The sequence below is a fragment of the Saccostrea cucullata genome, unplaced genomic scaffold (assembly GCF_032062105.1).
Source record: "Saccostrea cucullata isolate Sc308-1 unplaced genomic scaffold, CSIRO_AGI_Scuc_v1 ctg1501, whole genome shotgun sequence".
In the NCBI taxonomy this organism is placed as follows: domain Eukaryota; kingdom Metazoa; phylum Mollusca; class Bivalvia; order Ostreida; family Ostreidae; genus Saccostrea; species Saccostrea cuccullata.
In genome coordinates, this window is record NW_026927204.1 from 245,405 (window position 1) to 267,785 (window position 22,381).

General features: G+C 33.9%; 1 long non-coding RNA gene across 1 annotated transcript in view; it reads right to left on the reverse strand.

The window, feature by feature from the left end:
* Positions 1–1,355: 1,355 nt before the first annotated feature.
* LOC134273711 (uncharacterized) overlaps positions 1,356–22,381 on the reverse strand; it is a 28,559-nt gene continuing 7,533 nt past the window's right edge. The window contains exons 2-3 of the long non-coding RNA XR_009993475.1: positions 2,254–2,786; positions 1,356–1,540 (exon numbers count right to left, since the gene is read on the reverse strand). This is a non-coding gene — a long non-coding RNA (uncharacterized LOC134273711). The remainder of the gene's footprint in view (positions 1,541–2,253; positions 2,787–22,381) is intronic.

The following is a 22,381-nucleotide window of genomic DNA, read 5'->3' on the forward strand; positions in this document are numbered from 1 at the left end:
CCGTTAAAAATCAATGACCAAAAGGAAAAAATAAATGTGTACTAATTTCGGATCAGAAAATATACTCGAGCAATTAAAGCCTGGCTTTCAGTTCTTTCAATACTTTGATTAGATATGTTATTCAAACTACAAAGGCCTAGAGTAACGTCAAATAGTTTTGATATTTACTTCCGGTCGCGTGTTTTCCTGTACTCAATATGCTAAGTTATATATTTTTGAGGAAATATAGGCATCACATTCGGTAAAGAAAGAAGGATTTTTCCCGGCATTTTAGTACAGTACTTATGATTAACAGCTTCAAAACCTTGAAAACCTAAAATATTGTTAAAATTTTATTAAAAATGCAAAATTTTGAATTCTGTTAAGAGGTTTAAAAAGCTACTTCCGGTAATGGAAAGAAATTCATTCAACCGTTAATAACTGATTTGGCAAAGTAAAAGATGTCCTAACATTTTTGGTACATAGTTATAACTTGTATATAATTTAACCCTAAAATTAGGATGTTGCGTTTCTATCGACGGTGAGTATATATTATCTATGTAATGACGTACTTTTATTGTATAAGATAATATGTGCCTGTTTCGGATTAAGCAGCTTTAAAGAAGAAGGTTCCAATTTGTATCAAATAAATAGATTTTTTGCCAGGTTTATAACTCATTATTTGTCAGGCACCTAATTATTATCAGATGTGCGTACAACTATGCAAAATTCAAATGACGTGTTACAAAGGCTTGCTTAATTACAGGTTATTGTCTGCACATCTTGCAATGGATTGTTTTGATTGAGAACTTATCCAGCATGAAGACCAGGACATAATTAAAGGTAAGTGGCCCTATCAGCAAAGAATCAAACAAAGCAAAGCCTTCATCTTCAAAAGATTTACATTTAATACTTATTTAATTTGTGATTTATTTGAATTTCTTCAGAATGTTATGTTACATGTACATACTATGAAAAAAAAATTATATTTAAATCAAAATCGCTTTAAAATTTATTTCAGTACTTTGTGACAGTGGGAAGATGAAATTAAACATGACATGGCTCTATATTACTGCATCATATATCAATCCAGGTTTACTTATAAACCGAATGAAAACAGTCAAGCATCATTTGGAATTGGAGCTACATATGTCACCGCCTTAACAATATGCCTGCTTACATAACCAAGAAAGCACAGTGACCAGTTGTACCTATGATGTCGGACGAGATCCTGAGAAAACTTCCAGTACTCATCACTACCTGCACAGAAATGAAAATTTTAAATGACTTGTATTAACCCTTTTGTATTTCACCTTTCTTGTATTTTAGTACTCATGGCCTTTAGCTTCCTTCAAACAAAATTTCATCAGTACCAACTTGTAGGTGAAAAATGTTGAAACAGTTTGTTTGTCCCAAAGAAATTCTCTTCCAATTAATGAATTATCAGTGTCGTGAGCATTTGATTGATGTCAGTTCCATCGGCAAAGTATTTGTAGCGGAATGGTGCCAGTTGAAACACTTTTCACAAGAACCTGGAAAAACATCAGGTGGAAGTGATCATCTACAAGAAAAAAAGTGAATACTTTCTTAAATACTAGTATTAACAATAATACAGTAAAACTCGGTTATAGCGAAGTCACTGGGACCTATGAAATTACTTTGCTGTATCCATAATTCTTTTAAATTTATATAGCAGGGGATACGAGATAACTTTGCTATATCCGTGAATTTGCAATACATGTATCTGTGTACTAAACGAGTTTTACTCATACTGTATAACATGCCTCTGTACCTCTGTTATATAAAAAAACTAAATACACATGTACCGGTAAGTTGTAACTACCAAATATACAAATTAAACTAAGACTTCCTTAAATTTGTTCTGAAGTGTATTTACAGCGTATTAAAATAAGCATGCAATATTTGTCTTGATATACGTAAGAATTTTTAAGAAAAGATTATTCGTTGAAACAAATGACTTTGCAAACATTCTGTACAATTAGCAATTTTTATGCAGAACTTACTTATAAATGTTGAATGTGCATTTCAATCGTTGGAATGAATGTAAGGCACACAGTAGGAGAATAGTTCTTGTTGATAAGTTAAATAACTTGTTATTTACTGATTTTTTTTTTAAAGAAAATATGATAAAAAATTAAACTAGCATATATATGGCCCCTTGATTTACCATGATATGTGAGCTTTTGTGAATTTGATACTGAACTAGTAAGTTTTAAATATTGAAGTAAAGAAAAGTGCAGCCCAAAAAAATACATTGTGCCTGATTTAAAATGAATTCCATCAGTAACTACTTGGAAGTTGTCATATGAGAGAACTATGAGATAAACCCCATTAACAGATACCAGTACAAAGATGACACATTCAGTTGAAGCATTGTCCTTTTTTAGTACCTTCTGGAGCCCTGTAACATAGATAAAATATTGTATTGTTGAATGATGAATATCCTATGGCCCCAGTGAGGGCCTGTAAGGAGACACAGTTAAATTGTTGTAGCTACATGTACAACAAATGAGAAAAATTCCAGTTTCTAATCAAAGGCGGATCCAGGGCAAGCGCGATGGGCATGTGCCCCCTTCCTCTTAAAGTCTTTAAATTTGTTTATGAAATTTTGCTTATGCTATTCTAAAATCAAAGGGAAAAAACTTTAGGTTTTTCCTCAGTTTTATGGGGGCTTTGCCCCTGCACTCCCGCCAGGTCTTTTCCCTTCAATGCAGCCACAAGAACCCTTTACCTACTACTGCATCCCCCATCCCCTGTTATGCAATTCAGCCACTGCTCATTAATTCCTATTTTAGGAAAAAAAAATGTCTGTCTCATAATTTTAAGATTATTTTGGAAGAGGGTCATGAAGCTTTACAGTTAATATAGAAATTGAAATTGAATATATACATGCCTGTGTACATGGAAGAAGTAATGATTGACATTCCTATTTCTGGATAACAGGATAGAGTAAATAACTAGTTCATGAATATACTTTATATCTATTGTAATGAATTATGCATAGTATTATTATTAAATTAAATAATAAATATTATTTCTATCAGGATCATGTTTTAATGTAGTTATCAACCTAGCTGCAGAAATGTAGCTCTCTGAAAAAAATATATATTTGATAGACCGGAGAGCTACAGTGCCACCCATTGAAAAAACTGTATATTTATTGCGCACAAAAAAGTGCGCTGTTTCTCGATTTATTTCTCCATGTTTTTAAAACTGTCATCTCAAAATATTACTAACCGTGTATGGCATGTCAAACGTTGCTATATTCGATAATCTTGTGATTTATATTCAAAATCTTGTGATGTATGTTCGAAATCTTGTGATGTATGTTCGAAATCTTGTGATGTATATTCAAAATCTTGTGATGTATGTTCAATATCTTGTGATGTATATTCAAAATCTTGTGATGTATGTTCAATATCTTGTGATGTATATTCAAAAACTTATGATGTATATTCTATAATCTTGTGATGTATGTTCAAAATCTTGTGATGTATATTCCATAATCATATCTTGTGATGTATATTCGAAATCTTGTGATGTATATTCTATAATCTTGTGATGTATGTTCGAAATCTTGTGATGTATATTCGAAATCTTGTGATGTGTGTTCTACAATTTAGTGATGCGTGCAATAATACTGCATTATGGGTAATATGACGCAAAAGTATTCCAAAAAAGTAAGGACAATTTTCATTGGTTAGAAATAACGAAAGCAGCCGGAGCGGTGATCGACATTGTGATGCACAAATGACTGACTACCACACAACTTTGCAAGTGTGAAATTGGCGAATTCAACCTAAAGTCAAAACAACAATTATAGGTAATACTATAGTAAGACAGTATTGTGAAAATGTATTGTTTTGGTATCACGAAGCACTAAGTCAGTCATAACGTGAAAAGTGGGAATCAAGAACATTAATTTGATTTGTTTGAAGGTATTTTAACACACATTAAAAACAATTTAATGGCTAATTGCTGGAGAATGACATGTTTTATTCTTTTTTTAAGGTCCTCATATTGTAGTGATGTTGATTAATAGGTATGATTTATCTTATATAGGTGCTAGTTAGTATCTAACTGTGTCTCGGGACAAACTCTCACCACGCAGAGACGACTTTGCAATAAATAAAGAAATAAATAACACGACAAATTTTTAGGTGAAGGTGGCTGTCAGGAAAAGATTAATTGCCATGCATCATTGATTATTGTCATTCACAAATTTGTCCAATTATTTTTATAGTAAAAGTATTGAAAATTTCCTAATATTTTTAAGCTGTTTTTACAGCCTGAAATAATAAATTTAAAAAATCGTAATATATGTAATGATATATCATATTCTTGACAAGCAATATACAATGATAAAAATCATTGTCGCATATCTGCAGTGATTTTCTTTGATCTCTCTGTGGTGATATATCCCATATCACTTGTGTGATAATACTTTCCAAACATGTCTCAAAGTTTTTACACTCTATATCATACAGTTTTAAAGATTAAATGGTTAATTTATCAAAACCTGCCACTGAAAATTCAAAAGTCTTAAGTTAAACCAATTTGTCCAGGGTATTCTTAGTAAAGTATGTCAAAGGTCAAGGTCAATTGAATTGTAAGGCTGGTATTTTTTTCTTATGTTTTATGGCAATCAGTGCACATGGTAAATAGCATAAAATTACCCCTTAAAGGTCTTATGCAAGGAGATAGCCAATCAAAATGAACTCAGTCAAATGTAGTTCTATATATATAGAGACAATGATATTTCTTTTCTTTTTTCATTTTCAGCAACTTTATGTAGGTCTACAGTTTTGATTTTGGCTCATGCACTAGAAATATCATATCAGTAGAATTGTGCCACTGAATCAAAAGGATTTTTTTATGTACGCATGATCGATGTAATTTCCTCGATGGTGCGTTGGCTGTTTGCCCATGTGTATTTCGGGGTAGGTATGTTTACTCTCAATTTTCTTTCTTAAAAGCCGCATAAGGGGTATATTTTTTCTGATCTAAAATTTTTGTCTAAGCATTAATCTTTATTTTCTATTTCATGAATTATCTGCTGAGAATCTAGTTAATTAATTAATTAAATTTAAACTATATAGTAACATATAGTGAAATTATTTCCTTGTGTGAGACCTAAAGAAAAATCAGGTTACTCATTTTTACAACAATTTCTCTGATTTCAGGAGTAGCCTCCCCTTTTAAAGATCCAAAATGGTGGTTATACAGTAAGGCATGCAGTCTGGTCATCAACGGAGAGTTTTGACACCCGTATTACCCATATTTATACCATTCGCCTCTGTAACCTTTGTTGAGTTCATCAGACAGGTAAGAAAAACAATATTATTAATTAAAATAATTTTATCAAGATAAATAAAATAATTAATGAAAAAAAATTACATGAACAGACTCCCTCGTATAAGAAAATGTCACATTTTACACATTGCAATTATGCATCATTTACATATCCACATTTTCCCCATTTACACATGCAGTTGAATAGATTTAGTGCTTAATAATACATATATAGCAACAATTATTACATGTAAGACAATTCACAAAATACATGAATGCATTTAACTGTGAAATACAGATTTCGTACATTTATAATTAAAATACACAGCATCAATACCCCCCCCCCCCCTTCACAATCTTGCAACATTCTTTTTAATTCAAAGTCACTAGCCAACACTAAAGACTTCCACTTATTGCTTTTCAGTCCATGACAGGAAGTTGAGGAATAAAGTTGACAGGACATCCCGAACTGTCCTCGGTACCAGCTTATGAGGGAACCAGCTGCAGTGGACAAAGCACGTTACATCATAGGATAATAGGTAAGTCTCCGGAGTAGTCTGTTTGTAGCAATTCTCGTACTTGGTCCTGCATCGAAGCTTCAGGACTATTGATATTTATCTCTGCATGGATTCTCTTATGGCTTTGGTTCTTCCCAGAAACATGTGACTGGTGGTGGTCTCTATATTCTTCTGGCTTTTGTGGTGAGGAATGCTTCATTTTTAGCTCACCTGAGCCGAAGGCTCAAGTAAGCTTTTCTGATCACATTTTGTCCGGCGTCCTTCTATCTAGCTGTCTGTCCGTCTGTCTGTCCATCTGTAAACTTTTCACATTATCGACTTCTTCTCAAGAACCCCTGGACCAATTTCAACCAAACTTGCCACAAAGTATCCTTGGGTGAAGGGAATTCAAGTTTGTTCAAATGAAGGGCCACGCCCTCATTCAAGGGGAGATAATTGGGAATTAATGAAAATTTGGTGGTATGTTTTAAAAATCTTTTTCTCATTTAGAACCACCATGCCAGGAAAGTTGAAACTTGCTGGAAAACATCCTCAGGTATTGGTAGATTCAAGTTTGTTCAAATCCTGTTTATTAACCTTCAGTTTGCCCTGGGGCTGCTCCTGTGATGTGTTGTCAGCATTTGTTGTCAGCATTGATTGTTAGAGCATTGAAAGAGTCACAAGGTTTCCATAAGATTTGAATGAAATATTTTGATGATGTCAGTTTTATAGTTTCATTTGAAAAGAATGTGACAAGATGTCTGAAGATGTTCTGTTTAGGCTTTAACCAGTCAAATTTTACCTGTTATTTAGAGCAGACTATTCAGAGAAATGAAAGGACAGTAGGCATTTTAGAATGTGTTGTTCTGAATTTTCAGGTGTATATATACAAATTAATGACTTCATAAAAAATTTTGCTTTATAAATACTGTATACAGGGTTATTTTTGCCTGTGTTATTTTCGTACTTTCACACTTCCCAACAATTTTGCCGTGTTTTAAATTCGCCCAGTCACAGTTCTGTTTACAAAATTATGCTGCATTTTTTGAATTCACCCCATTTTAAATTTGTCCACCAATGAGTAGGGCGAAAGGGGCGAAAATACTGTAGATCACTAAATTTTCGCGACAACTTATTTTCGCAAGATTGTCATTTACTCTTTATTAGCGAGACATAATTTTCACGAATTGTTGTTACTTCTCAATAAAATCTTAAGGTATACTATTATACGCGAGAATGAAATTTTCGCGAACTCATTGTCTCGCTTAATTACGTGAAAATAAAATTCTTGCAAATAAAAAGTGATTTACAGTAGAATGGGGACAAAAATTTTCCTGCATACAGTAGATATGTTGGACATTCTTTGTAAATCATAAAATTATTGCTTTCTGTAATGGTTGTGTGACAAGTATAAAGTGTAGTTACCTCTATTTTAGGTACTACATGTATATGATGTTTTCTTTTTATAATTTACTCTAGTACAAAACCTTATTGGGGTAGCTGTTTACATGTGTGTGTTTTCAAAATTTGCTTTTTTAGACACCCGCGGCAAATATTCAAATGAGCCTAAAGTGATCAAAATTTGTTCACTGTCCATATTGTCATTTATGTTTCATCAACTTCTGCAGAACTGTCAATTTCATCCAAAATTTTAACATGTGTGAGTTTAAAAAAAATGATTAAGTTTATAATGAAGCATCCTTACATCGTTTAGAATCAAAGGGGAGATCATAGAATTTTAACTTAAGGCAATATCTTTATTAAGTGAAAGAGAGTTAGATCCATGGTACATATAATGGAGGTCTTCAAGTTCATTTCTCAAATCTCATTTCTATGAGAACCATTACATGTATCAGATATCTTCAAAATAATTGGGATGATTTAAATTATGCATTTTATTTTCTTGCTCTTGAACTATTTTTACACATTAGAAGAACACAAAGATAAGGGGCCATTCCAAGTTTTTTCTTTGTATAGCATCCACCCTAAAATCAAAAACCTATCTTTCTGTCTGAAACAATACACAATTTTATAACCATAAAATTTCTTATCTTCAGTTGAGAATTCTCTGTGCATTGTAACTGTAGTCAAACTACTAGATTATTAAAAGAGAAAATTTTTGGTACACCATTTAATTTTTTTTTTAAAAGATGCTGATCCCAAAAGAGTAAATTGCTTTTTAAAGATTTGTATTTGTCAATAGTGATTTGTGGTTGTTTTCAATTTTACATGTATGACCTAAAAACCAATCTGTCCACAGATGCTAAACATAGAAAAAAAACTTGGAATTGCCTATTATAGTTAAAATATACTTGACTAAATGTGCAAACTGGAACAAGGAGCTGAAGTGAGCAATGTTTCCCAAATGGGTCTTTCTTTTTATATGTGTATAGTTGGTACATTTTTTCATGGTTGCTTCAGTATTAGCAGTTGCAATTTTGACATTAAATGTGATGTCAAAAATATTTCATTTCAAGCTCTCAGTGCATGTATTTTGCTTGTATGTGATTAGCTCTTTGTAAGTTAGGTTACACCATTATATATTTTAAGAGACAGTTGAATGGACAATTCAAAGTATCTCATGTACCTTTGTTATTTTCCATTAATTACTCTCATTTTTTTCATGATTGCATGAAGAAACATATTTTACATTTTGAAGTAATAATTAGTTGCAGACAGAATTCCTCTGTGAATATTATGCTATTGTTTGGATTTTTCCAAAATGTATTTTTATGTTCCCCAAACGAAGTTGGGGAACATATTGTTTTTACTCTGTTTCTTATTATTATTAAGGTCTTCCGACTTCCTTCGGAAGACCTTATTGTTTTCCTTCTGTTTTCTATTATTATTATTAAGGTCTTCCGTCTCCAACGGAAGACCTTCTATTGATTCGTTTGTTTCTTTTTCCCTATTATTATTATTATTTTTTTTCTTACCGATTTTGTGCACGCGATTTCTCGGAAACGGCTAACCCGATTTTCACCAAACTTTCAGATCTGATAGATATTCATCTGAACCTTGTCGGAAATTTTCGACGTTGATGACGTCACTTCCGGCCGTGAGATATGGACGATTTTCTGATTTTTAGAGGGTCGGCTTGTCCTGAGATCTCCTCCTAAACGACTGAAGATATGGACTTGAGATTTTCAGCGAAGGTAGAGGAAGAATAGTAGATGTGACATTTTGCATATAGAGCTTTCCAGGTAAAAAGGCATCGACGCTTGCCTGGGCTCGAAAAATTGGCTCATACGCATCTCGCAAAAATTGATACGTTTTCTTTTATATCTTTTTACTGGTTAATATTTTGTTAAGACATATATAATAAAAAATGTGCAATATAGTAGGACCTTTCATTTGATATTAAGAAAATGGGGTTAACCCTTCAATTAAGGGGCATGGAGGGGCCAAAAGTCTCTCGTCTTTAACTCTTTAATGATCAATATTTTGTGATACACTACTGAAGCAAAGATATTCAACTTAACAATTTGCAACAATATATTCTAAAACTTTGATCATATGTTACGTAATAAAGGATCACAGGGGGCTAGAATGCTATATCTTTGATGCTTTATATCTCGAAAAGCGTGAATATTTTGATAAGCAATATTGAACATAAGATGGTCAAAATAATGTTCCCAACAATATGCATACTTTTAATATGTTCATTTTCTCCGTCAACTCTTCCGTTGTAAACCGGAAGTACATGAAATTTAAATACATGTACATGTATAGCGATTTTTTTTTCATTTTCTAATGAATGTTATTGTTCATTATAGAGATTTAAGGAATGCGTAGCATCTTAATATTTCCACTGGAAGTACGGTTTGTTCAAACCGGAAATTGTCTAAAAATGAGTATTTTCCATCGAAACTTTCAGGGATGATTACTGCATGCATGATGTAGAGTTGAAAGAAGTTTTGAGCACATACGGTCGCACCGGAAGTGAGGAAGTAGAACAGGAAGTTGATTGGAATTGATAGATCCTACATTTTATTTGTGTTTCTAAACATATTTTGAAGAATTCTTGTGCCTTTCTGACATTTTTTATTATATCAGTGGAATTATCCCAACACAGGTCTTATTCCATCAGATATCGGACGGAAGACCTACTCGTTGCTTGCAACGAGATCGTTTCTAGTTATTATTAAGGTCTTCCGTCTTCACGGAAGACCTTATAGTGATTCTACTGTTTCTTATTATTCTTATTATTCTTTTTTTTGACAAAATTTTGTGCAGGCGATTTATCGAAAACTATTCAGCGGTTTTTCATGAAACTTTCACAAAATATGTGTCATTATATGAAGTTGTTACATCCGTAGAGAAATTTGGAAAATTCGCTTCTGGTGCCAAGTTATGGACAATTTCCTGATTTTAAAATGCGATTTTGTCGCCCCTTTTTATCGAAAATGGCTAAGGATATGAACTGGAGACTTATTGGAGATGATAGATCATGACTTTGTGGGTTGCAGAATCGCCTTTTCGTGCGTCGTCAGTACTTCCGGTCGTTACGAATTGCAAACTTAAAAAAATCGTATTTTCTAACTTTTTTGTTTTTCAGTATTTTTCATTTTTATTTGGTATGGTAATAGAAGCCCTCCTTATAATGCTTACTATTTAATTTGTTTGAATGTTGATAAATCTAAAGTCTAGATATTTGCATTCAAAAATCTGAAGCGAGTCCAAAATGGCGGCTGTCTCTGTCAAATCCGCCATTTCGCGAGTAGGGGTTTATGGAGGCAGCTGAGCGTTTGATTAAACCATTCTGACATAAGGATACATGAAATGTAAAAAACTACTTCGACTCTCACGTAGTAGTGAAATGGTTGGAGGAGTTACCTCCCGTTACTTGTTTATATTATAATAGATAATCAATGTAAATATTGTAATTAATTAATTGGTCAATTGACTAAAGAATTATACAAGTATTATTGATAAATGATGTTCTGTTAGAAAATAATAATAGTGTTGCCAAAAGAAAGACAGTCTGTTTTATTTTATCAATATGATATCTGATAACTTGTGATCATTGATTAAGTTGAGGTACAAGGGGGCAGTACAGCCAACTGGCTTGTGTCTTTACTTTGGTACAGAAACCAATTGGTTTATCGATCAAATAGAATTGTGCAAAGTTGCCGTAGTCAGTGACTAGTTAAAATGTAGCTGTGTGGCATGAGCTATAGGTTTGTCATTAGGACAGAGAAGCTCTTACAAAGTTAAATCATACTGTGTAAGTATATTGTAGCCACTTGGCTAAAGTTTTATAGGCAACTTGGTAAGCAGTTATACACCAGGCAGATGTTAAAGGCTAAATCAAGGGGCACCAGGCAGATAGAATGATGTTGACTTATATAGTCAGTTGTACGAGTATAGTGAGGCAATTATCATATGGCACCAGGCAGGTGCCGGTATTAACTGAAGATATATAATTATACAAAGCACTTAGGTCATTTGATTTAAAGACACCAGGCAGGTGTCATATTATTATCTGTATATATTGCATTCAATCATATCCCCAGTAAAACTCGGTAATCCGAGCACGGACCTACTGACCGCTCAGATCCGACACGTTACAGTAGTACGTTGCAATTGAGTGTCAATCTTAAAACTTAATTTCCGTTTCACTGCTTTAGTGTAACTGGGCTAGATACGATATGTAATGTGTATAATGTGTTACATATACTTTCTTAACGTCAAAATAAAACAAAGGCGCTAAGAATGTTTTATTTTTAAAATTTAATTGATGCTATCATACCTATCTAATAGATCAGTCCAAAGAAAAGGCGCAAATATTTACTCGTGGCGTTTGGCGCGAAATTATGAATGCTTTTTATAATTCTTAGACAGGTGAACTGTTGCAAAAGTACCGTGGTATACACAAGTATATTTAGAGCAGTATTCCCATTAGCTTAATGGTTAGCGCGTTGGGGATATAAAAGTAAAAAAAAAATGCGCATTCGCGTTGGCGACATGGTTTCAATCCTCCTTGTGACCAAAATTTTGAATCTCTTTTCAGCTCGATTTTACGTGGGTTTCTTTTCCTAAAACGGACGGAAGACCTCTCGTTGCTCGCAACGAGATCGTATCTAGTTATTATTATTATTCCACTTTTCATAGTACAGGTCATATCTCCGCTGTGCGTGGTTCAATTTGAACGATTTTTTCAGGGATGGTGCATCATATTAATATCTCCAGGGGTGTCCCTCACTTTTTCGAAATTTACTTCTGTTCGCGTTTTTTGGGGAAATTTGTATTTTTTAAATGGAATTTTGTCCCAAAAAATTCTCGAGAACAGTAACAGATATAAAACTGAAACTTACGGACGTGATAGAACATCGAATGTAGATGTGTTGATCGACCTTCATTTTTCGTCGTTCTGACTTCCGGTCGCAAACGGAAGTGAATTCTAAAAGTCTATTTTTTCAACTTTTTTGTTTTTCACTATTTTTCTTTGGAAATCACAGGGTTGATAGAGTATCTTTTAAGAACTCTAAATATATTTTCAACATTTTCGTGCGTGCATTTGTTGCAAAGATATGACCGATCCAAACTTTGTCTCACTGTCGGGGGTTCGAATCCCGCTGGGGGGTTGCAAAAATTTTTCTCTCTGTTTCTGTCTTTTTTCAGTTGCATATGACTTTTCTTTCTTTTTTATAATGTATGGAAGATTTTGTCGATTTTTAAAAGCTATATTTTGAGATATTTTGTGGAATAACTGTAATAATCACGATCTATGTTGAGAGACTGCTGTCAATGAAAGTAAACGATAAAAATACATTCTGAAATCTATTTCATGGCCTGACGGAGCAGAGATTTCTAACGAAAAGTCGGGCGGAAGACCTGCTTGTTGCCCTAGCAACAAGAACGCATCTAGTTATTATTATTATTCCTGGGAAAATTTTGTCCAAGTGATTTGTAAACTATACATCAGATCTCTCATTTATTGCATAACATGGTTGTCCCCTGCAAGACTTGCAATCTGATGACAGAAGGCAGGCCAGGTACACAAAGATTTTGATAGCTCTAATCTTTTAGATAAGAAAAGCAATATTGTTGACAGTTACACTCCCATAAGGTAAAATGTTTTTAGGGTCAGTAGACATGTTATGTAGATTTGCCGAACGAAGGTCATTTTGCGCGCACGTGCTTGCAAGAGCGCACACGTGCAACACGTTAAATGACCAATATAATGGATATTGCTGTAACTTTTCTTTTTTTTGATGAATTTTTTTGAAACTCATAATGTAAGGATACATTAGTAGTATAGACAAGATGGCTTGGTCAAAATGGCAAGATCTCACGCGCATGCACGTGCGCTTTGCTCTGATTGGCTGAAACTAAAGTCTTAATATATTTCTTGTTTCTTGTCATAATCTTTTGAAATTTTGAACATAGTCCTACATTATGAAGATCTACAGCATGATATATAAAAACTTTCTTGAAATCATGCGCATGCGCGCGTGCTGCAATCTGATTGGCTGAAACTTTAAATGGCTATATCTCCTTTGTTTTTTGAAGAAATGCTTTGAAATTTAAAATATAGTCATGCATTAGGATATCCTAAAATATGATATAGAAAAAAAATTCATGAAATCACGCGCATGCATGTGTGCTGCAATCTGATTGGCTGAAACTTTATATGGCTATATCACCTTTGTTTTTTGACGAAATATTCTGAATCTTAATATATAGTCATTCATTTAGATATCCTTCAATACGATAAAGATAAAAATTTATGAAATCACGTGCATGCATGTGTGCTGCAATCTGATTGACTGAAACTTCAAATGGCTATAACTCCCTTGTTTTTCAACCAAACAGGATGAGACTTAGAACATAGATAAATTAAAGGGAATCCTACAACAAGGTGTAGTCATTATGCACGTGCCTGCACATGCGTGCACGTGAAATGAGTAAAATTAAAAATACGCTCGAATGAGTGTATTTTTTAAATACTTTCGGATTAAATGCTTTGATATTAAGTATATTAAAATTTTAGATAGTGCAGACAAGATAATATGGTCGTTACGCACATGAACACGCGTGCAATGCCTATTTTTAAATATATTTTGTATTTTTCTGGGAAGACCTTGATTAAGTCTAAATTCCATAAAGTATTTTTTATTTAATAGGGATTACGGGGAATATGGCAACAAAAGGGAGTTGTGGAGCGTTTGGGGAACATCTGTAACGGTCCCCGTTACAATTAGCACTAGTTTTATTTGTATTTGTATGCAAATTATTTTTATATACTGGAATAGATTAAGCAAATCATACTTAAGTTAAATGTGAGGGGTGGGTTGTTTATTTAGAATTGTTGGCATGAGAGGTTTTGCTAAATTAAAGCTGAACACGACTCGTAAATAGGTATACGCCTTTTCGATATCATTATCTACGATACATCAACACCAGGGTATACTTTTCAGATTCATCACACCAGACTGCTTTATTGTCACGTGTTTTGGCGTGGAATGGTGACCTGTGTTTGTGCTGGTTATTTTGCATTACCTTTGTTTACATTTTATTGCAGTTACGTGTATCCGTGATTGTTTGTATACTGAACTAACCTATACAACTATAATTGAAAGTTTCTTTGTTATCTTACTTTCCTGCATTAGACAAAGTATTACGTTATTAACTTAATATTGTCGATACCAAGTGTTGTATAGCATATGTTCTTCTACACCAGTGTCGACTGATTACACTGAACAGTGACCAAGTCCTGCCCTTTATATAGGGGTCTGCAGGTATAGCGATTCTCCGAACAGAAATTGCGGCCACATTCCTTTTACGAATCTTGTTCAGCTTTAAGTACATTGCTAATCTATGTACCATAAAAAAAAATTATAAATAATTATTTCATCTGATACTAAATAATACATGTAATACATTTTTACCTGAACGTTTGTATTTTCTTTTATCAAATGTATTTTAAAAAATTATTGATATGTTTTATTAAAAGTTTATAAAAACATTTTTGACAGACTTTTTCCTAAAAATATAATATATTTAACAAGTGTAAGAAAAGAACTTTAAGAGCAAGTCCATTACCAAGTAACAATAAGTAGCCCAACCGGGACCAAAGTGCATTGATGATGCATCGAGGGATATGTACACTATCAGACTTGTTTTGGGTGCTAATCTGACCTACATTTTCCAAATAAGTTAACAGGTTAAAGTATTAGGCACATGTCTATTACCAAGTAACTATAAGCTCTATCTGGACCAAATTTGCATGGATAATCCGTCTAGGGATAGGCACTTACAGACCTGCTGCTTTGGATACTGGATCTGACCTTTATTTTCCAGATGAGTGACCAGGTTCAAGTTTAGGAGTAGGTCCATTAGGCATTACCATGTAACTATAAGCTCTATCTGGACCAAACTTGCATGAATGATGTATCTAAGGATGTACACTACCACACTTGTTTCGATGCTGGATCTGACCTACATTTTCCAGAAGAGTAAATTTAGCCATATTTTAACCAAATTAACTTATGGATGGTGTATATAATGATGGGGATTTATAGATTAAGTTTTCAGTAGATCCAAATTAACAAGAGTTATTTCCATTCGACCGCCATATTGTGGGTCAACATGCTCATATTCCTTCATAATTCAACCAACTTTAACTTTTATACTGGCTATTGTGGGCTGGGAAGCATTGTTTTTCTATCAGTAATACATTTGTTAGAGAGCATCCTTTATTTCATAATGTTTATTCCCTTATGATTTTTCCCCAAGTGTTTCTGCTACACCCTCTTATATTTGGTAGGACAAAGAGGGAAAATTACCTGGTTGACCCCCAAGATGGTGGCCAAAGGGAAATAAGTCTTGTTAATATGGGTCTACTGAAAACTATCTATAGACCAGCTTTGGATGCCGAGTTTGACATACATGTATATTTTTGGTTTTGGACTAGTTTTATATTTATGTCCCAGGATCGAAAGATCCTGGGGGTATATTGTTTTTGTCCTGTCTGTCTGTTTGTCTAGCTGTCTGTCTGCATGTTTTCAACGTGACGAAAATTGACTCCCGACTCTGAAATCAATCAAAGCTCGTGTTACTTTTAAGCTATTCTTGGAAATAAATTTATCTATATAAAGCGTTGTGTTTTATAGACGATGTACAAGAAGGTCAAAATCTGACCTCTATTTCAATCTCATAATGATGATAATATTAAATGTAAAGGAGTTTATGATTTAAACAAATCGTATCAATTTACAATTAATCCCTATAATATCAATATGAGGACCTGAAATAAGATAAAACATTATCCTCCAGCAGATAGCCATTTTGATGCTGCCACCGTTTGTCTCTTCACGTTAATCGTTATGACTTAGTGCTTCGTGATGCCCCGTACGAAAGTTCGAGGCGGAATAGGCACGGCTTGGGCACGGCTAAGGCACGGAATCCGCACGGGTTTTTAAAAAGCGGCACGGGTTCTGCATGTCCAAGACACGGACACGGCTCTTGAGTCTGAAAGTGAGGAATCCTCGCTCACAGAAACCCGTGAGGAGGCACGGAATCCGTGTCCCTGGGAGACGGTTTTTAACTCGGGCGGGTTTTGCTTCAAACTATTTATTTATATCTCACGGCTTTTTACTGAGCATGCTCAATCATAACTTCCTTTATTTGAATATTGAATTGGAGGGATTCATGGTCATGAGCTAAGAATGTGTCTTTTTTACTCTAGTTAAAGGATATTGAACAAATAGATGTCATTTGGAATTGTATTTATGTCATTCTTGGAGGATTTCCCCACTTTTAATCTAAATGCAGTAAGTCTAAGATAGAACTAGATGCTGTCATGAGACAGTAATACCCGCACTAAGGTGTTTGCCTCTAAATGCACACTCCTCTAAAATTAGGCTTTACCAAAGAAAAAGTCAATATAATTCAATAATTTACATAATAGGGCCTCCATGTATTCATCAAATTGAGCATAATATTCTCAAGTGAACATGTGACCCATGGGCCTCGATCTTATAGGTACATGTATTTCATATTCATAATTCATTACCAGTCTGAAATTAAACAACAGAATTCAATTAATGATGTAAATTAGGTTTGAAACAAGGGGGGGGGGTAAATTTTTGGCCCATAATTGGAACTTTTTAAATCTATTTTCTCAGATAGATCAACAACAAATATTATTCAAATTAGTTTAAAGCGTTTTTGATGATTTTTTCCAAAATGTACAAACTTTTTTATACTTGATTATAGGCAGAAACACCTTGAAAGCTGCCATATACCATGTATACCCAATCAATTTAGTCAACCCCCACCCTTCTCCCATCAACACACACACACGCAAACACACCCTATTTTCCTGTTTTTGGAAATAGGCCTAGATGGCAAAGTTAAGATAAAACATCTTTTGTAAATGATAATTTTAAATTTGTTCTTATACTGTAAATGTATCTGAAGACCTGCATCACATTGGGCTTGCGTCACGTACCTAACTTAAGTACTAGTTTTACCATTATCATTTTTAGATAGCACTGCACGTGCAGTACTAGGCCTAGTGTTGTGTACACATATCATTGCATGTATGTCAGTTGGAATTATTTTGTGTTTTAATTGGATTATATTTCATGAAGTTGGAGCTATGGCAGTCGGTAAGTACACGTTTTGGTAAAGATTTGGGTAAAATAGTCTGAAATGCAACTGGTTAGGTAAAAGTTTAAAGGATCAAAGGTCATCCGATGCTGCAATAAGACGAATTTCACATTCTAAAGAGTTATCGCCCGCTATCGACGTTACATTCAGTTACAAAATACAGAATTTTTTTCTGAGAGGGAGGGGGGACTTCCAGACCAGAATTTCCTGAGAATCAAATAAAAGGAGAAGTTATGGTGGTGTCTGTTTTCTAGGGTGGAGGGCATCCAAATTCATTTTTTATTATAGTCCTGCAAATTCGGGGGGGGGGGGGGGGGGATCTCAATATACACTTCCAGTCCCTGTAAACAGTAATGGCAAATGATCATGTGACTCCTAAATAGTAGGAAACTTTTTCCATTTGACCATACATAATTTTGCGCTTTTTGTGTTATTATGTTATGTAAATTTAATGGTATAAAGGTTTTGAACCCCCTGGAGGTCATCCCCACTCTCCTAATGATTCTAACTGGAAATGTTCACAATATGACTGCATTAAATGAAATAAAAGTGCATCAATGATAAGATTGCTTGACATTTCATTCATCAACCTATCCTCCTAGAATTTGGAATGAAAATCATTCAAAGAGATGAACCACATTAAAGTATCTGTATATAGGCTATTAACATATTTTTTTAAAAATGTAAAACAAGCAGTAGTTTGCATATACATGTCATGAATATAAACAGGGGTCTGGGATGGGGTGAGGGGAAGGATCGAGTTCCTGTCTCTTTACGTCTTAATGGTTGAAAACTCCTAAAATGAATGTTGACCTCAAATCCGACTTGTCCTCATTAATTTTCAAGTGGGGGTGTCTCCATTTGAGTGAAAAATTCCTGAGAGGGATGTTTAACAACAAACAAACAATTAAATGACATAAAAACACAATATTGATTTGCGTTAAGAAATATGCAGGGGATTTTTTCCATCATAAATCTTCTTCTCAAGAACAGCAAGGGCATTATTGTCCCCCGTTTTGGGGGAAAGGGAGGGAACATTAAATCTTATTTGTCTGTCAGTCTGGCCATCTTTGACAGTATGTGCATCTGTCACAATAAATTTAACCTTGATCATAACTTTTGAATAATATGAGATAGGGCTTTCATATTTCACATGTACATTACCACAAAACTTTCTAAATGTACTATGATTTTTTAACCCAAGTGAGACCTTGACCTCAAAATTTTACCTACTTTCCAAAAAATAACATTTTAAATTAATCATTTTTAAAGAGAAAAGATATGGCATTTAAATTATACATGTATATTACATGTGAAAAGACTTTTCTAAATATATCATGACTTTTGACTTTCTGATCTAGACCTAGAAGTTTAACCTACTTTTCCAATATATTATATTATATATTTATATATATATATAACTTTTGATTGAAAAGAGATGGGTCTTTCATATTTGACATGTACTTTACCTGCAACAAAATATTTCGAGCATGCGATGATTTCCCCCCTTTGACCTAATTTTCATAAAGTGACATATGATAGGGATGCATATTTGATACACAATCTGCCATAAATTATGGCATCCCATTCACTTAAACACAGAAAGCAAAGGACCACAATTCTTTGAATTTGCATGTATAATCTTGATATGGAAACATCCTCATATAATGTATATTCAAGTTTTTTATGCTACGCCATGATTAGGAATACATGTATTAGTTTTTGTCATGTCCGTCCTCCACCCTTCCATCTGTCTTTCCATCGAGCTCAAAGAAATTACTTTCTAGATATTTTTATCAAAGTTCATATGCTGATGCATATACTGATGTAAACTATCCAACTGTGGCAATATTTTTTATGCGCCCAGATCGATAGATCCCGGGCATATATTGTTTTTGTCCTGTCTGTTTGTCTGTTTGTCTGTTTATCTGTTTGTCTGTTGTCAACTTTAACCTTGGCCATAACTTTTGAACAATAAGAGATAGAGACTTCATATTTGGTATGCCTACTCCACTATTAAAGTCCTTTCAAATGACATCAAGGTCAATGACCTTGTGACCTTGACTGTGACCTATATGCTAAAAATAGCTTTTTCCACTGTTTGTCATAACTTTTTAACCATAGGAGATAGGGACTTAATATTTGGTATGCATACTCCTCTAATAAAGCCCTTTCAGTTGACAACAAGGTCAATGATTTTGTGACCTTGACTGTGACCTATATGCTAAAAACAGCTTTTTACACTTTTTGCCATAAATTTTGAACCATAGGAGATAGGAACCTCATATTTGAGATGCATACTCCACTGATTAAGTTCTTTCAAATGACACCATGGTCAATGACCTTGTGACCTTGACCGTGACCTATATGCTAAAAATAGCTTTTAAACTTTTTGCCATAACTTTTTAACCATAGGAGATAGGGACTTCATATTTAGGATGCATACTCCACTGATTAAATTCTTTCAAATGACACCATGGTCAATGACCTTGACTGTGACTTATATGCTAAAAATAGCTTTTTACACTTTTGGCCATAACTTTTAAACCATATTAGATAGGGACTTCATATTTGGGATGCATACTCCACTGATTAAGTTCTTTCAAATGACACCACGGTCAGTGACCTTGTGACCTTGACTGTGACCAATATGCTAAAAATAGATTTTTTGAACTTTGTTTCCGCCGGGCGCATAGTGTTTCACAACACATCTTGTTTACTTTTACTTTCCTATGACCTTTACTTAACTTTTCTTAAAATTAGTGTTTAGCTTTATTTTAGAGAAACCATAATGATTCAAGTTGTGTAATGAAACTTCACATGATGATACATACTGATGTAAGCAATTAAAGCTTTACAATGCTTCACTCTTTTTTACCTTGACATTTCCTGTGATCTTGACCTCACTGTCTTAGACTAGATCAGTTTTGAATAAACAGTTCAAGATATATTAATCAAACTTCATATGCTAATACATACTGATGAGAGCTATTATTGCATTAACTTATTTTGACCTTGAATTTTCTTTTGACCTTGACCTCACTTTTTAAAATATGTGTTTATCTAAGTTTCAAATAAACCATTAATTATATTTTTATCAAAATTCATATGCTAATAGTAAATTCACACTGATGTAAGCTTTTCAGCTAGAACAACATTTTGACCACAACCTTTCCTTTGACCTCTCTTTTCTTAAAACAAAGTGTTAAGCTCAGTTTCATTAAATCATTCAAGATATTTTTATCAAACATAATAAGCTAATATGTATTAGTGAGAGCTATTCAGATGCATCAAAAACTTCATCTTGCACATTCCTGTGACCTTGACCTCCCTCCTCTTTAATATGTATTTTGCTTAGTTTTTAAGAAATAATTTAAGCATTTTTATGTTTAACATGCACTTATGCATAATTTGATGAGAATTTATTATCTATATCCAATTTATTTATATTTTAGTTTCAATTCTGAAAAAAAACTGTTAAAGATATTTTCATCAAACTTTATACACAAATACAAATTTTAGTTTTTAGTTTTTAGCTCACCTGAGCCGAAGGCTCAAGTGAGCTTTTCTGATCACAATTTGTCCGGCGTCTGTCTGTCTGTCTAGCTGTCTGTAAACTTTTCAGATTTTCGACTTCTTCTCAAGAACCACTGGGCCATTTCAACCAAACTTGCCACAAAGCATCCTTGGGTGAAGGGGATTCAAGTTTTTTCAAATGAAGGGCCATGCCCTCATTCAAGGGGAGATAATTGGGAATTAATGAAAATTTGGTGTCATGTTTTAAAAATCTTCTTCTCAAGAACCACTGTGCCAGGAAAGATGAAACTTATGGGTTAACATCCTCAGGTAGTGAATATTCAAATGTGTTCAAATCATAACCCCCGGGGGTAGGGCAGGGCCAAAATGGCCGACCAAAGTTTTATATAGAAATATATTGGAAAATTCTTTAAAAATCTTCTTCTCAAGAACCACTGTACCAGGAAAGATGAAACTTATGGGGTAACATCCTCAGATAGTGTAGATTCAAGTTTGTTCAAATCATGACCCCCGGGGGTAGGGCAGGGCCAAAATGGCTGACCAAAGTTTTACATAGAAATATATAGGAAAATTCTTTAAAAATCTTCTTCTCAAGAATGACAAAGCCATAATTCATCAAATTTATATGGAGGCATCCTCAGGTAGTGAAGATTCAAGTTTGTTCAAATCATGACCCTGGGGGAAGGGCGGGGCCAAAAAGGCCGACCAAAGTTTTACATAGAAATTTATTGGAGAATTCTTTAAAAATCTTCTTCTCAAGAATGACAAATCCATAATTCATCATATTTATATGGAAGCATCTTCAGGTAGTGTAGATTCAAATTTGTACAAATCATGACCCCAGGGGGTAGGGCGGGGCCAAAATGGCCGACCAAAGTTTTACATAGAAATATATGGGAAAATTCTTTGAAGAAAAGCAAATCCATGATTGATCATGGGATTACTTATGGATTTTTCAATAATAAACTAATTTTTACTTTTTCTTAGCTTCAGTACTCAGGTGAGCGATGTGGCCCATGGGCCTCTTGTTTAATGTACCATTAGTAATACACATCTGGCGGGACATTCATGTCCTATAGACATATTTCTAGTTTTTCAAATCATCATCTCAGGCTAGGGTAAGGCCACAATTAGGGATCAAAGTTTTATTTAGGAATAAAAGGAAACACATCTTTAAAGTTCTTCTTTTCAGGAACACCAAGAGCATGATTAATATGGAAATATTCTCAAGAGGTGTAGACTCAAGTTTGTACAAATCATGACCACCAGGGTTAGGGAGGTGCCATATTTTTCCAGCCCCTTTTTGCCATCCATATGAAAATTCAAATTTTGAAACCATTTTACACATACACAAAACAAACCAATCATTTTCTAAATGATCATGGTTTAATGCTATTGCAGCATAAGATATTAGGGAAGTTCTTGAAAGCAGGGTG